This window comes from Palaemon carinicauda, chromosome 13 (genome assembly GCF_036898095.1).
Source record: "Palaemon carinicauda isolate YSFRI2023 chromosome 13, ASM3689809v2, whole genome shotgun sequence".
Classification (NCBI taxonomy): Eukaryota; Metazoa; Arthropoda; class Malacostraca; order Decapoda; family Palaemonidae; genus Palaemon; species Palaemon carinicauda.
In genome coordinates this window covers 119123067-119135196 of record NC_090737.1, presented here as the reverse complement: position 1 = coordinate 119135196, position 12130 = coordinate 119123067, and positions in this window count along the sequence as shown.

The window sequence follows — 12130 nt, the reverse complement described above, 5'->3', positions numbered from 1 at the left end:
AGGCAGAAGCGGTGGACGCCATGTCCCTGGATTGGAACAGATGGTCCAAGATCTACCTGTTCCCTCCTCCCAACCTTCTGCTGTAAGTCCTATCCAAACTGAGAACCTTCAAAGGGACAGCGGCCCTAGTGGCTCCCAAGTGGCCCCGGAGCAATTGGTATCCCCTGGTCCTGGAGCTGCAGCCCACGCTAATCCCCCTACCGGGCCCAGTCCTCTCAACAAGTACAGAAGTTGACTGTCTTCGCTTCATCACTGTAAGTCAGGGACCTTCATCTCAAGAAAAGGTTTGGGATCTCGAAGAAAAGCTTGGACTTCCTCGAGGAGTACAAGACAGAGTCTACCAGAAGGCAGTACGAATCTTCCTGGAAAAAGTGGGTTTCCTTCGTCAAGGCAAAAAATCCTACGGAAATCACCATTGATTTTTGCATGTCCTCCTTCATTCACCTTCATGGACAAGGCTTAGCGGCCAACACGATTTCCACTTGTAAATCGGCCTTGACTAGACCACTCCTAAACGCCTTCCAGATTGATCTGTCCAGTGATATCTTCAATAAACTGCCAAAGGCATGCGCTAGACTACGCCCAGCACCTCCACCAAAACCTATCTCCTGGTTCCTGGACAAGGTGCTCCATTTTGCTTCTAGCCTGGAAAACGATTCGTGCCCTCTGAAAGACCCGACTCAAAAAGTTATCTTCCTTTTTGCTTTCGCCTCGGGAGCCCGAGTCAGTGAAATAGTGGGATATCAAGAGAAGAGGGTCATATCCTGTTCGCCGAGACAGGAGATCTTACCCTCTTCCCCGTTCCGACGTTTCTTGCCAAGAATGAACTACCCACCAAGAGATGGGGCCCTTAGAGAATCTGCCCCCTGAAGGAAGATGTCTCTCTATGCCCAGTGGAGTGTCTTAAGGTCTACAGTATCTTCGAAGAACTTCAGACTTCGGTGGACGACAACTCTTCAAAGGAGAAACATCGGGTAGCGACCTGTCACTGAAACAACTAAGAGCGAAAATCACCTACTTCATTCGCAGAGCGGATCCTGACAGTACACCCGCAGGTCACGATCCTAGGAAAGTCGCTTCTTCTCTGAATTTCTTCCAGAATATGGATTTCGAAAGCCTCAAGAGCTTTACAGGCTGGAAATCATCGCGCGTTTTTTTCAAGCACTATGCAAAACAAGTGCACGAAGTGAAACATTTCGTGGTAGCTGCAGGTAGTGTTATGAAACCTGCTGCTTAAATCTGCATAGAACAGCGAGTTACTTGGGACTCTAACTCTACGGGTGCCTGCGTTGACCCTATCGTGATACATAGTGATTTAATGGACACTTAGTGTTTCTAATAGACTGTTCTTTACCAAGGTGAAATGTCATAGAAATTTACATGCGTGCCACATGCCCTAGGGCATGGAGTGTTTTTATTTGGACTTTAAAAGACTGGCGTTCCTCTGGGAACTTGTGTTTCGGAAAAGCAAACTTTTCTTTTCAGACTAAAGATCACCGTCTTTCATTTCTATGTACATTATTACTGTAAATAAATTCTATAATCATTATTGTAATTACTTCCATAATGATCTGCAATCTTAAAAATAAAATGTCTATTTTATTACCATGTGCGTCTCCTTTCGTTCCTATTCCTTTTTAAGAAATATACGATTGTTATAGTTTCATTTACCTCTTTAATGTATGATCTAAAGAATAATATAAGTAATTATGTTATATACTCACTTATGCCTTGATAATATTCCTACTCTAATATTAACCTTTGTCCTGTCTCCGAGACCAGCATGATCTCTCCACCAGGTGAGTAGTAATTATGTTATATACTTACTGATGCTTTGATAATATTCCTACTCGAACATTAACCTTTGTCCTGTCTCCGAGACCAGTATGATCTCTCCACCGGGTGAGCAGTTCTTCAATGATCGCTTTGAGATGTTCCTATTGTCCACCAGAACTTCCCTGCCAGGGGGGCAGGAAACCAGTTCATCATCGAATCTCTGGTAAGGACATGTACTATAATACTGTTCGAAGCCCTTGGCACTTGGATTAAAGGGGAAAAAATCCACGATATATTAATTCTCTGGTACACTTCCATCAGGACGACATGGATTGAGCCCAAAAAACGGATTTTGAGCGAAGCGAAAAATCTATTTTTGGGTGAGATAGCCATGTCGTCCTGATGGACCCTCCCGTCTATTCTAGTTCAGCCTTTCAGGCCCCTCCCTGACCTACTGTATCGCGGAGATTGGTAGGAGTTGAGCTCAGGATGAGGACGGACGTGACGTCATTTAGCAATGGCGCCCGTTTGTTTACGTCTCGAGTACCAAAAGTAGCCAAGGATGAGAGTAACTTTGGAACGGCTCCTCAGTTACTCAGCCACCTTTCCATATCGAAGTGTTAACTCTATATGGGGTGCAGATAGCTATGTGGCGTGTTCATACATGCGTCCCGTTGATATACGATATCCTAGAGGGAAACCTTTAGGGTACTCGCACCAGAAGTTAGAATTCTGTGATAACCTTTAGTTTAATTCTCTGGGAATATCCACTGTAGTTAAATATACCCTAGGAAGCTACTGAAGGAACCTTCCATCAGGACGACATGGCTATCTCACCCAAAAATATATTTTTCGCTTTGCTCAAAATTCGTTTTTCCCTTGTGCATGCTCTAACTAGTTTATGATCACTTCAATAGATTCACACATTGTAGATAAATATCATGAATACAAAAGACATTCTATGCTTTACATTAATTTCTCAAATAATTCCCAAATACAGGTTGCTAATTTTCAAAAATAGTCTACTTGTTGCACTAACCAACTTACTTTTTCAAAATAGTTTATCGAATACCTAATAACTTTTATGGTGCATTAGCCCTGATCCCCAATCAGTGATGAAGTACAAGTAAATAGATTACAATAGATTATAGATGACAAAAATTTCCCTATTCAAAATCTTTTCTTTCACAAAAACTTAAACAATTATTCACGTAATTACTATTTGATTTATTTAAAGAAAAACTATATTCAAACATCCAAAGAACTAGTAGTAGGGATATTACAGTAAACTTCTATTTTCTTCACTTAAAACATTTTAAAGTTTTAACAAAATCCACCCAAGTTGTACTTCTGACTCCATTCAAACTTGCATCATTATCACACCCAGGATAAAAAGTTTCCCCCAAAAGAAGCATATTTTCATTTCATCAAACTCTTACCTCATTTTCTTCTAAATTCAGACCCTTTCCACAACCTTTCAGTCTAGATAATTCTCCAGGATGCTTTCAGACTTTGTAAGCTCCAAAATATTTCACTTTTAAGGAAGCATTTTCTGAAATAAGAAATACAATTAATTTCATCATATATGTGCATTGAAACCCTTTGATCTTTCTAAATAAGGGCAATGAGGTAACAACCAGGACTCAAACATCTTATATTTATGCCACTATTACTAAAAAAAACCCACAAAAAATGACATCGTAATCAGTAGTGTTCATTTGAAGGAAATTCACTTAATTTCCATTTAGTCTGTTACAGTAAATGTGCATGCAATAAAAGAAAACTGAGATTACAATGTACTGTAAACAGGCAGTTGTTTCAAGTTTTGATAATAAATTTCAGTACTAAGATTATAGTCATTATAATTATTACTGTTATTTTATCAATCAAGATATCTGGTACAGAAATATCATTCTAGACCCTTTGCAATGGATCATAATCCAAAGCAAAGGTGAGAGCTTGCAGATTAAATGCTTTAGATGTGGAGAATTTCCCCCTTGCCAACATTATCCTCCTTACATTTTTCTCAAGTTCAATTACAATTTTCTGTTCTTGGAGTTTTCACAACTGAAAAAATGTTTTTTCGAAAATTCGGAAAATGAGGTCTACCATAACCAGTTTGTATTCCTGTATAGCTCTTTATCCAATGGAAGCTAAATCAGAACAAAAATCTCAAGAAAAGTAACTAAGAAAATATACGGTTCCTCAATGCCATACCATATAACATTGTTTACTTATGGATATCATAAACTGAAAAAATAATGCTTTATGTACATTATTTTGCTTGATAATTCTAACAAAATGAAAATCATAAGGTTTATTTTAGTACTGTACAATGTTGGGTTTCCTTCTCCTCTACAATCAGATTTTACTTCAATATCAATGACACACCATAAAGTAATGATATTTTTTGGCACTAAATCAAGAATTAGTCATATTTACAGACAAATGCCAACCTCTGGTATCTCATTTCAACACATATTACCACCTTTGAAAATCGCAGTACAATTATTCACAATATTTTCCAAATCCTCCAAATTAACCATGTCCAAAAGTCTGAATTCTTCAATCACAAAACTCTCCCGGGCAAAATTTATTTCATTTATACTTTTCCGTTAACAGTGAATATAAGCCAGTAGCTTCATTTTAAGACTTTTAATCTTGATATATCACAGACTAACATCAAATAGGCTACAGCATAATATCAGGTCCCAAATTCTGTACTTTAAATATTCTGCTTTACACCATCAATTACCTCTTAAGGTTTTGCATTTGCTCCTAATCATAAAAAAATTCAAGTTTGATCGTTGACTTACCTTAACATTCTCCGAGTCAAGATGATCAGATGTGCGTTCTGATGATATACATTTTCTTAGATCTAGTTTACTGATTTGATCAGCCTGAAAGGAAAAGAAAAATAAGAGCATAAGGATATTTCAATATCTCGCTCTCTAAAAGGGTATGGAACACACTTAAAGTGTATTTTCTCATATACATCTAAACATTTAAAGAAAAATCTACTTTTTATGCTTTTAAAAACATAAAAAGACCTGCTTAACACTTAGATTAAAGAGGCTCTGACTTGCGTACCCAAAGACATCGTTCTCTAAAAGAACATAATTTTACGGGAATATTTCGTAGATTATGACAATGGTCATTAAGTTCTACCTACAAGATCTACAGTATATAGTTTTTAGTTTAAATATTTCTCCAATTAAATTAAACAGGTGTTCTTTTTAATATAAAACAACTATGCAATTTCATACTACAAAAGCTATGTAAAATTAAATATTTTCTAGTTTCTCATAAAAATCTAATCTCAATAATTATTTTCACTATCATTCAAGACACTACACTTCCTCTTTTAATAAGGGTAACTCATTAAAACTAAATGCATCTTCTGTACATTAGTTCACTATTCCTGAAAATTTTTTGTGCTATGCGTTAAGTTTAAGAAAACTCAAAATTCTTAGGTAAGGATAAAGGGATTTTGACGAAGGAAAAATCTATTTCTGGGGAGAGACCTGTGACGCCCGGTGAAAAGTCCTTCTATCTACCTTTTCTGATATAAATCTTCCAAATATACCAGAGAAAGATAAAAGCATGGAATGCAGAGGTTACTACCCTCGCGCGAGCACCTCGTGAGTGTCATGTATACATCAGGGCGTGTGAAAACCACTATTCACAGGCTGTCTTACATTTAGATAACTCCTTCATCAAAGGGAAGGGCCGTAACAAAGACCCCAGAAACCACACTTGTACCACGCCACCACCACCTACACGAACACCCTCCAGGTCATCCTTCTGCAAGAACATATGGCTTGGCAAGGAAAGGGTAGGTCCGTACACAAATAACCGGGAAGGGTTTCACCGGGCGTCACAGGTCTCTCCCCAGAAATAGATTTTTCCTTCGTCAAAATCCCTTTTCTGGGTCGACCTGTGACACCCGGTGAAAATGTACCTGCGTTGACCCTATCCTGATACATAGTGATTTAATGGACACTTAGTGTTTCTAATAAACTGTTCTTTACCAAAGTGAAATGTCATAGAAATTTACATGCGTGCCACATGCCCTAGGGCATGGAGTGTTTTTATTTGGACTTTAAAAGACTGGCGTTCCTCTAGGAACTTGTGTTTCGGAAAAGCAAACTTTTCTTTTCAGACTCAAGATCACCGTCTTTCATTTCTATGTACATTATTCATTCTATAATCATTATTGTAATTACCCCTATAATGACTTGCAATCTTAAAAATAAAATGTCTATTTTATTACCATGTGCGTCTCCTTTCGCTCCTATTCCTTTTTAAGAAATATACGATTGTTATAGTTTCATTTACCTCTTTAATGTATGATCTAAAGAATAATATAAGTAATTATGTTATATACTCACTTATGCCTTGATAATATTCCTACTCTAATATTAACCTTTGTCCTGTCTCCGAGACCAGCATGATCTCTCCATGATCTCTCCACCAGGTGAGTAGTAATTATGTTATATACTTACTGATGCTTTGATAATATTCCTACTCAAATATTAACCTTTGTCCTGTCTCCGAGACCAGTATGATCTCTCCACCGAGTGAGTAGTTCTTCAATGATCGCTTTGAGAAGTTCCTATTGTCCACCAGAACTTCCCTGCCAAGGGGGCAGGAAACCAGGTCATCATCGAATCTCTGTTCGAAGCCCTTGGCACTTGGATTAAAGGGGAAAAAATCCACGATACATTAATTCTCTGGTACACTTCCATCAGGACGACATGGCTTGAGCCCAAAAAACGGATTTTGAGCGAAGCGAAAAATCTATTTTTGGGTGAGATAGCCATGTCGTCCTGATGGACCCTCCCGTCTATTCTAGTTCAGCCTTTCAAGCCCCTCCCTGACCTACTGTATCGCGGAGATTGGTAGGAGCCGAGCTGAGGATGAGGACGGACGTGACGTCATTTAGCAATGGCGCCCGTTTGTTTACGTCTCGAGTACCAAAAGTAGCCAAGGATGAGAGTAACTTTGGAACGGCTCCTCAGTTACTCAGCCACCTTTCCATATCGAAGTGTTAACTCTATATGGGGTGCAGATAGCTATGTGGCGTGTTCATACATGCATCCCCTGTTGATATACGATATCCTAGAGGGAAACCTTTAGGGTACTCGCACCAGAAGTTAGAATTCTGTGATAACCTTTAGTTTAATTCTCTGGGAATATCCACTGTAGTTAAATATACCCTAGGAAGCTACTGAAGGAACCTTCCATCAGGACGACATGGCTATCTCACCCAAAAATAGATTTTTCGCTTTGCTCAAAATCCGTTTTTCCCTTGTGCATGCTCTAACTAGTTTATGATCACTTCAATAGATTCACACATTGTAGATAAATATCATGAATACAAAAGACATTCTATGCTTTACATTAATTTCTCAAATAATTCCCAAATACAGGTTGCTCATTTTCAAAAATAGTCTACTTGTTGCACTAACCAACTTACTTTTTCAAAATAGTTTATCGAATACCTAATAATTTTTATGGTGCATTAGCCCTGATCCCCAATCAGTGATGAAGTTCAAGTAAATAGATTACAATAGATTATAGATGACAAAAATTTCCCCATTCAAAATCTTTTCTTTCACAAAAACTTGAACAATTATTCACGTAATTACTATTTGATTTATTTAAAGAAAAACTATATTCAAATATCCAAAGAACTAGTAGTAGGGATATTACAGTAAACTTCTATTTTCTTCACTTAAAACATTTTAAAGTTTTAACAAAATCCACTCAAGTTGTACTTCTGACTCCATTCAAACTTGTATCATTATCACACCCAAGATAAAAAGTTTCCCCCAAAAGAAGCATATTTTCATTTCATCAAACTCTTACCTCATTTTCTTCCAAATTCAGACCCTTTCCACAACCTTTCAGTCTAGACAATTCTCCAAGATGCTTTCAGACTTTGTAAGCTCCAAAATATTTCACTTTTAAGGAAGCATTTTCTGAAATAAGAAATACAATTAATTTCATCATATATGTGCATTGAAACCCTTTGATCTTTATAAATAAGGGCAATGAGGTAACAACCAGGACTCAAACATCTTATATTTATGCCACTATTACTAAAAAAAACCACAAAAAAATCCACGATACATTAATTCTCTGGTACACTTCCATCAGGACGACATGGCTTGAGCCCAAAAAACGGATTTTGAACGAAGCGAAAAATCTATTTTTGGGCGAGATAGCCATGTCGTCCTGATGGACCCTCCCGTCTATTCTAGTTCAGCTTTTCAGGCCCCTCCCTGACCTACTGTATCGCGGAGATTGGTAGGAGCTGAGTTCAGGATGAGGACGGACGTGACGTCATTTAGCAATGGCGCCCGTTTGTTTACGTCTCGAGTACCAAAAGTAGCCAAGGATGAGAGTAACTTTGGAACGGCTCCTCAGTTACTCAGCCACCTTTCCATATCGAAGTGTTAACTCTATATGGGGTGCAGATAGCTATGTGGCGTGTTCATACATGCGTCCCCTGTTGATATACGATATCCTAGAGGGAAACCTTTAGGGTACTCGCACCAGAAGTTAGAATTCTGTGATAACCTTTAGTTTAATTCTCTGGGAATATCCACTTTAGTTAAATATACCCTAGGAAGCTACTGAAGGAACCTTCCATCAGGACGACATGGCTATCTCACCCAAAAATAGATTTTTCGCTTTGCTCAAAATCCGTTTTTCCCTTGTGCATGCTCTAACTAGTTTATGATCACTTCAATAGATTCACACATTGTAGATAAATATCATGAATACAAAAGACATTCTATGCTTTACATTAATTTCTCAAATAATTCCCAAATACAGGTTGCTCATTTTCAAAAATAGTCTACTTGTTGCACTAACCAACTTACTTTTTCAAAATAGTTTATCGAATACCTAATAATTTTTATGGTGCATTAGCCCTGATCACCAATCAATGATGAAGTACAAGTAAATAGATTACAATAGATTATAGATGACAAAAATTTCCCTATTCAAAATCTTTTCTTTCATAAAAACTTAAACAATTATTCACGTAATTACTATTTGATTTATTTAAAGAAAAACTATATTCAAATATCCAAAGAACTAGTAGTAGGGATATTACAGTAAACTTCTATTTTCTTCACTTAAAACATTTTAAAGTTTTAACAAAATCCACTCAAGTTGTACTTCTGACTCCATTCAAACTTGCATCATTATCACACCCAAGATAAAAAGTTTCCCCCAAAAGAAGCATATTTTCATTTCATCAAACTCTTACCTCATTTTCTTCCAAATTCAGACCCTTTCCACAACCTTTCAGTCTAGACAATTCTCCAGGATGCTTTCAGACTTTGTAAGCTCCAAAATATTTCACTTTTAAGGAAGCATTTTCTGAAATAAGAAATACAATTAATTTCATCATATATGTGCATTGAAACCCTTTGATCTTTCTAAATAAGGGCAATGAGGTAACAACCAGGACTCAAACATCTTATATTTATGCCACTATTACTAAAAAAAACCCACAAAAAATGACATTGTAATCAGTAGTGTTCATTTGAAGGAAATTCACTTAATTTCCATTTAGTCTGTTACAGTAAATGTGCATGCAATAAAAGAAAACTGAGATTACAATGTACTGTAAACAGGCAGTTGTTTCAAGTTTTGATAATAAATTTCTGTACTAAGATTATAGTCATTATAATTATTACTGTTATTTTATCAATCAAGATATCTGGTACAGCAATATCATTCTAGACCCTTTGCAACGGATCATAATCCAAAGCAAAGGTGAGAGCTTGCAGATTAAATGCTTTAGATGTGGAGAATTTCCCCCTTGCCAACATTATCCTCCTTACATTTTTGCTATGGAATTTTCACCTTGCTCAAGTTCAATTACAATTTTCTGTTCTTGGAGTTTTCACAACTCTGAAAATTTTTTTTTTCGAAAAACCTTTAAATTCGGAAAATGAGGTCTACCATAACCAGTGAGTATTCCTGTATAGCTCTTTATCCAATGGAAGCTAAATCAGAACAAAAATCTCAAGACAAGTAACTAAGAAAATATACGGTTCCTCAATGCCATACCATATAACATTGTTTACTTATGGATATCATAAACTGAAAAAATAATGCTTTATGTACATTATTTTGCTTGATAATTCTAACAAAATGAAAATCATAAGGTTTATTTTAGTACTGTACTATGTTGGTTTTCCTTCTCTACAATCAGATTTTACTTTAATATCAATGATACACCATAAAATACTAACATTCTCTGGCACTAAATCAAGAATTAGTCATATTTACAGACAAATGCCAACCTCTGGTATCTCATTTCAACACATATTACCACCTTTGAAAATCGCAGTACAATTATCCACAATATTTTCCAAATCCTCCAAATTAACCATGTCCAAAAGTCTGAATTCTTCAATCACAAAACTCTCCCGGGCAAAATTTATTTCATTTATACTTTTCCGTTAACAGTGAATATAAGCCAGTAACTTCATTTTAAGACACTTTTAATCTTGATATATCACAGACTAACATCAAATAGGCTACAGCATAATATCAGGTCCCAAATTCTGTACTTTAAATATTCTGCTTTACACCATCAATTACCTCTTAAGGTTTTGCATTTGCTCCTAATCATAAAAAAATTCAAGTTTGATCGTTGACTTACCTTAACATTCTCCGAGTCAAGATGATCAGATGTGCGTTCTGATGATATACATTTTCTTAGATCTAGTTTACTGATTTGATCAGCCTGAAAGGAAAAGAAAAATAAGAGCATAAGGATATTTCAATATCTCGCTCTCTAAAAAGGTATGGAACACACAAAGTGTATTTTCTCATACACATCTAAACATTTAAAGAAAAATCTACTTGTTATGCTTTTAAAAACATAGAGAGACCTGCATGACACTTAGATTAACTAGGCTTTGACTCACGTACCTAAAGACATCGTTCTCTAAAAGGATATAATTTTACGGGAATATTTTGTAGATTATGACAATGGTCATTAAGTTCTACCTACAAAATCTACAGTACTGTATGTAGTTTTTAGTTTAAAAGATTCTCCAATTAAATTAAACAGGTGTTCTTTTTAATATAAAACAACTATGCAATTTCATACTACAAAAGCTATGTAAAATTAAATATTTTCTAGTTTCTCATAAAAATCTAATCTCAATAATTATTTTCACTATCATTCGAGACACTACACTTCCTAATAAGGGTAACTCATTAAAACTAAATGCATCTTCTGTACATTAGTTCACTATTCCTGAAAATTTTCTGTGCTATGAGTTTAAGTTTAAGAAAACTCAAAATTCTTAGGTAAGGATAATTTAATTTTGTACATGTCCTAATTATGCCAAAACACTTCATCAGACGACTGCACTTTGAAAATACTACACCCAAAATCAAATGTCAATTGTGCAGTATGTGACTTATGAATATTTAGAAGGTCTTCAACTTAAACATTCGGAGATACACAAATCCAACGGAAATCTAAGATATTGAGTCAAAAGTTCATAATAAAATACTGTAAAACGATATCATACCTAATGCAGTAAGCAAGATAACATTTGTAATATGAAACGGGGCTATTTGTTGAATTTTGCAGCTGAAAATAGTACGTATGTAGATTCGGGGAAGCCTATCACAGGGTAAAATAAAAAAAAAAATTGACTTAAAAACTGCTTCTCAGAACCTATAAAGTTTATAAGTTGAGGACTTTCTGTACTTTTTTCCCTAAAAGCTTTAACCTTTCAGAGATTCAACATAAACCTAAACTTGCGTTGTATACTGATTATTGGTTGTAATTCACAATTCTTCTAGTTCTAACCCTCAAGATTTGCATATTCAAATAGACACACCTTATCTGCCCTGCCTGGGAACAATCTCTTGAGTAGCCGCAATAGGATTAAAAATTTATTCAAAACTGTACTAAGACACTCACCATTTACAACAAGCTTTGATGTCGTCAATATTGAATTTTGAACGTCCTGTTCCTATAGGCCCAACAGGTGGGCCCTTTGTATAATTTCTTCAATTTTGGATTTTATCTTCTCATTATTGGGTCACCTAATTGAAGTCGGGTGAATTTTGCTCAACTATCCTTCAACCTAAATAGTCGATACTCTTAGCTGTGGCGTTTCTATCTATAAGCTTCACTTGATGCTTGCAGTTAATAATTCTCTTGCAAAACAAAAAAAATTTGTTTTCTTTTTCTTTTTCTTTACATTGGCTAAAATTCACAAGTATTTGGTATTTCATTAATATGTTACCAACTGTATGCTTTCATGGTATATATATATATAAGTTATTTATATCAAGAAGTAGA